This window comes from Microchirus variegatus (genome assembly GCF_963457635.1).
Source record: "Microchirus variegatus genome assembly, chromosome: 11".
NCBI classification, from domain to species: Eukaryota; Metazoa; Chordata; class Actinopteri; order Pleuronectiformes; family Soleidae; genus Microchirus; species Microchirus variegatus.
Genome location: NC_139812.1, coordinates 16,959,703 through 16,965,917, shown reverse-complemented (window position 1 = coordinate 16,965,917; position 6,215 = coordinate 16,959,703).

Below are 6,215 nucleotides of genomic sequence, written 5' to 3'. Positions count from 1 at the left end.
AGACATCCAAATACAGAGAACATGATTCCACTTCAATGCCACACGGCGGGGAAGTGGTTACCACTTTTGTCTTACAGCAAGAAGACGGTCGGTTTGCATCCAGTTTGGCCAAGAGTCTTTATGTGAGGTGTTTGCATGTTCTTCCTGTTGAGTGAATGAATGGTTGTTTGTCTCTTCCTGTTGGCCTTGCGCGGACTGTCGACCTCCCCAGGATGTACAGTATATATACATATATATATATAATAAATGATTCCAGTTCCGTCAGCAGTTGCTACGAGCCATAAAAAACACACATACATAAATGTTAAATGTGTGCTGTACAATAACGTGTAGTAATTTACTTTTCCATGTTGTGGATGAGACCAGCCTGGAAAGAACATCCCCAGCACCATGCACCAAGGTGGTACGTGCCACCTGGATACTAATGTACCTGACCACAGAGAAGGATGTGAATCCACCTGCACAAGATGGTAATATTCTGGAGAGATTGTGCCTCTTATATAAAACATGCGGCTCCAGATGTACCACCCACCTCTCAACACACTGAATCTTTTATCAGCTGAGCCCCCTTGTAATGAGCATCCTTAGACGAGCACCGATACAACCAACCTGCACGTGCGATCACACCACCGAGAAAACCCAAATATTATTAAATATGCACCGCTGTCTGTCTTTTACTTAACTTAATATATATCTTCTTTTTTTTTCCTTGTTATTTCCAAATGTTTCCGATTGATGCGGGAGTAAAACAAATCACAGCAGTGGAGTTATTACGCAGAAAGAGAAATATATATATATATTTCCTTCTTCCTGTGCAGTAATCACAAAGAAAGTTATGATAGTGACTGATGACAAAAAAGGGAGAAACTGAGCTGAATTGCAATTACGTGCTCGGGAGGGATGTATAGTTTTGTGAGAGTCCCCGGTAGTGGGGAGTATACCTTTTAATATTTCATGCTGCAATTTAACCACCACTTGTTATTTTTAGTTGCCTTCTCTCTGCCAAAAGCATCTCTCTCTATATATATGTGTGTGTGTGTGTGTACGTGTGTGTGTACGTGTGTGTGTGTGTGTGTGTGTGTGTAATAGTCAGAAATACAACAATGAAAAAAAAAGGAAAGTTGCAGATATTGTATCTATCACACATGAGTTACTACTACTCCCAGACTCCCCCCATGATTTTTACATAAATACTTTTTAGTTGTGATAGCAGAGAATTACACCCTGGTCGAAGTTGGTGCATTAACCTCACGTGCATAAATAAAACGGAGCTGTACAGTGAAGCTGCGCGCATACATCACACTAACATCTCTAATGCGACGGCTGGAACTGCTGTAGGAACTCATCCGATGTCAGATGGCAGTGATAGTGATGCTTCACGCAGCAGCTTATCAAACTTGGCAGTGATCCCCGTGCTCAACAAAAAAGAAGTTGGTATTTACTTTTGCAAAATGGAACTTAGAAGTGGGGGTGAAAAGATAGAACGCCTCTCGCTGCAGCACCTGCACTACGATATGTGTCATATAAGTTAAACGTTTAAACACAAATAAATGTCACGCAATTTTTGATTTTGTGCAGCAGCAGCAGCAAAATTGTGCTAGTAAAGCGAGATGAAGAAGGCCACAACATTTTTCAGAAGTGAATGTTGCTGCTCGGGATAAAAACGTCTCGCCCCTGTCTGTCCCTGTGCTCCTGTTGCCGTTTCAGACAGCACAGCATAAAAATAATGTTGCATCGTTTCTGTTCACAAAGACCAAACAGAGGCAGTATAGTGTGTGTGTCTGTGTGCGTGTTTGTGCTGCATGCTGTCAACTTTTGTGAAGGGATGTGTCTCTTTTCTAGAGACTGATTATGTTCTCTCATATAAAAAAAGGTGTCAGTGTTGTCTCTTTAGGATAATTAATTACCAATTAATTATCAGCTTCAAACAGAACCAGTCCAGTGAGACTGACAGAGCTGCAGGCTCTCTCTCGCTCTGTGGTTTGTGTTGTGATGCAGAATTAGCTCCATCTAGTGGATCCATTCTACACTAAAAACGATGACAAACAATCAAAATATACCAAAAAAGGTTCACCGTCTTACCACGATAGCCAGGATTAGGTTGTAACTTTTTTTAAATATTGTATTTAATGGTAGAATAATGCACATTACGTAACAACATTACTCAAAAAAATAACTATTATCACCACAGATTTGAAAATAAAGAAGTAGTTATGGCTGTTTTAATGATAACCATTGCTACAAAAGAGTATCAGCCAGAAAGGAAAGGCATACAAGACAGTGGTGAGACCAGTGATGCTGTATGGTCTAGAGACGGTGGCACTGAGGAAAAGACAGGAAGCAGAGCTGGAGGTAGCAGAGTTGAAGATGTTGAGGTTCTCTTTGGGAGTGACAAAGATGGATAGGATCAGGAATGAGTTAACCAGAGGAACAGCACATGTTAGATGTTCTGGAGATAAGGTCAGAGAGGCCAGAATGAGATGGTTTGGTCATGTACAGAGGAGGGATAGTGAATATATTGGTAGAAGGATGGAACTGCCAGGCAGGAGGTCTAGAGGAAGCCCAAATATAAGATTTGTGGATGTAGTGAAAGAGGACATGAAGTCAGTTGGTGTGAGAGAGGAGGATACAGAGAACAGGTTTAGATGGAGGTGGTTGATTCTCTGTGGCGCCCCCTGAAGGGAGCAGCCGAAAGGAAAAGAAGATGAAGAAGAATTGCTATAAACAGATGAAAATCAGTAATTCAGTAATGCATCACGACGTTTGATGGACAATTTTTCTGCTCCCTGGCAGAGAAAAAAAAGCAAACAGTTTATAGACAAGATGAAAGTTTCACGCAACAGCAGTCTTATCCCTGCGGCAATATGACTTCAATTCAACTTCAAAATTGTAAACGACTGTGCCCTCTGCAATTTCTCCAAGCCAAAAATAAACTCATCAAACCTTTGTCACTGCACTGTTCCAACAAAAGTTTGGCAACTCATTCGTGTACTGGAGATATCCGTGTTTTTGTACCATGGGCGTGAGAGTCGGTGGCTGTGCTTGTCACTATCTTTATCTTCTTCACGGGAGTGAAAAAGAAATCAAGAGAAAAGAAAAGGCGAACACGGCCTCCCTGCGACAGCAGGCATGGGCACACAATACAACCAGATAATGACACCATGGGAGACGCGGGAGAGGGAAGAGTTGGTCATTGTAGCAGCCCTTAGTCATCGGTCTGTGTCAAAAGCAGCTGTTTAGCTCGACCGTAGCACAAGACTGACACATTGCTGAAAGGAAGATATGGTGTAACACAAAAGCAACCTTTATAAATAGCCAAATAAGTATCTCTCTTGTCGCAGAGTTATTACACAACTATAGGAGGAGAAGGATGTGGTCCACACTGTGGATGGAGAGGGGGAAAGAGCCTGGGTACGCAGAGTCAGGGAAGAAGAATATCAATGTTTAATTAATTTTCCTTTCTCTTCTGTGTCAGCAGTGACTGCTCGTGGAAAAACAGAAATGCAATTTAATGTTTGCTTGGTCTTCCCGTCCTGCAGATATGCCTTTAATTGGGCATCGAGTACCTCCACAGGGGATTTGTAGCTTCCTTCTTATCGATCTGGTCTCAGAAGCCCTCTGTATTTCTCTCAGTAATATGAAGTGCTCATTATTCTCCTGGAGCCAACAGGTAGCAGACCTGGGTCTTAGATGTTGGGTCATCCTCCCCTCGAACTTGTTGTTCAGTCAGTCTGTTCACCCCTGCAGATTATGGGAACAGATATGTTATTCGATTCAATTTAAAATTTACCACGGTAGCATCTATAAATAATGAATTTACAGCCCATAACATTGGTTTATAAATTAAAACTGCCGTCACCGAGAAAAATGGATGTTTAGACAATTTTTTTAAGAAATAGAGGGAAACACATGAAGAGAATGGGAGCATCTTATTATGTGTGAAAACCACTTTCCTGCCTGATACGATCAATGAAGTGATAAATAACCCTCCAGAAAGTCAAGGTTTAGGTTTTCATCCGTTCTTAAATAAAGTGATAAATGTGCACAATGCTACTCTAAAGGATGCACTATAGAAACGAAGAGCATGTGATCTAAAGCTCTGGAACACCCACTGTTTGTGTGTGTGTTTTTTGGGGTGAAAATCTATTCCCAGCTGCTTTTACTAAGCACCAAGATTGATATTTGGGCAAATCTCAGGAATTAATTATGAGATTTTTCACATTTTATAGCTTTGCCAATAAAGCAGTCCAGATATTTTAGACTTTTTAGATTTTCTGATGCCATGCGATCTTTTTAAACTACATACGGCACATTGCGTTACGATATAGTTGCTGTTTAACATAAGCCTCCAAAACAAACAACCCATGACAGATGTGCAGCAGTCAGTTCCCCATGCTTGGACACATAAAGTGTCTGCTGTATGCCTCAGGGTGAAGCAATAAACTGCAGCTCCATCACTCTGCCATTAAGCATCCATCATTCAAAGTAAATGTTGCAGACATCCATCATACATCAAAAGCTCTGCTGAGTTGTAATGTAAGCATTAGCGTTTCACAGTCTTGAATGCTGAACGTGTTTTGTGCCCCCAACATGACATGTCCTATATCTTCCTCTATATCTTTACACATGGCCACATCCCAAAGGAAGAAAAATGCCATGTACTGCATTGAGCTCGACCCACACACTGATCCTTTCAACCTCGCTGTCTGCTGCTGTTTGTTTTTTTTGCTGTTGCAATGCCCAAGAAGGAATAGATAAGTCTTTGCAGCAAACAGACTATTTATTTCTAGAAAAGCAAAGACAAAATAGTGCTATAAAACTCTGGAGTGCAGAGGCTTCACCAAATAACCAGAACACTGATCTATTTGCTGATGTATGTGTTACATTGACCTGTTTTTTTTTTTTCTTCCATAAAACGACAAATTCTCATCTGCAACATTTGCATAATGTTGCTGTCCGAGTACAAACTCATTTGAATTTTCACATCGATGATGATATGTGTTGAGACTGAGACACAGTAATTAGTCAAGTTAATGAAACCAGGAAGGAAAACCATAACAATTTCCAACATCTTCAGCCACACACTTGTAAAGTATATCCTAAAAGCTGCAACACGCCCGAAGCAAAATCACATTAAATGTGCATGGGCAGTGCCCTCTGATGTCCAAGCAATGGTGTTGTATTATTCAGTATCCTTTTCTTTTTTTATTTATACAAACACGGGCACAGGATGTGTATTTCAGTCAATGGAGACACAAACACAGTTTTAAACACTGATACGATGAGTTAAATCAAAGAAATGTGAGCACAAACTACAAGCTGCTTTCACTACAACCTCCTACATGCACCATCACAACAACATTGTGATGCTGGAGTATCGGTATTATTTAAGTTGGTAAGTAAGTAAGAATATTTATTTTTCACAAAATCATGGATCAAAATGTGCCGAGCCTCTATGGGCACAGGAATACATAACAGAGACTCATGCAGCAAAAATTATAGCAAAATAACAAAATCCATCAAACATAAAGTGCTTATTTTTAACACGTATGTTAATAGGCAGGACTGGAAAATGTCAGCGGCAACTTCAGAAAGGCTTAACAAATATTACACGACTGTTTCAGCATTACATTTGCATTAATTCAGAAAAGGCTGCCTACAAAAGAACCCGGCACAAATCATTGTTATGTATTTATGAATGACTCTCAGTCAGAAAGAAAAAAGGTTGCAATTCCCATTTCTCCTATCTCCTCTGCTCAGAGCACCAGTCTTATAATAGCTCATCCAATAATTTATTTTTACTCAATAGTTTTCCATAGATGCATGAAGAGAAAGCAGGAAATACAACTAAGGGGGTTAAACCCTCCAAACAGGGCCGGCCCAAGGCATAAGCGAACTAAGCCGCTGCTTAGGGCCTTGTGACCACTAGAGGGCCCCCAAGAGCAATTAACTAAAAAAAAAAATTGCTGTAGTTTATTTAGAATTTTTCTCCCCATTTTTACCAAAGCTTTTTCACAGTTTTTACATCGTTGTCTGATGTGATTGTTTAAGTTTATAGTTTATTTATAAACCATTTTTCAGCAGCTTGACATGACTTAGTTAGTTAGTAAAGTTTATTTATATAACACCGTTCACAGATGAATAAAAATCACAAAGTACTTAACAATAAAATTAATACAATAATAAAAGAGACATATAGTGGATAACAACAGACA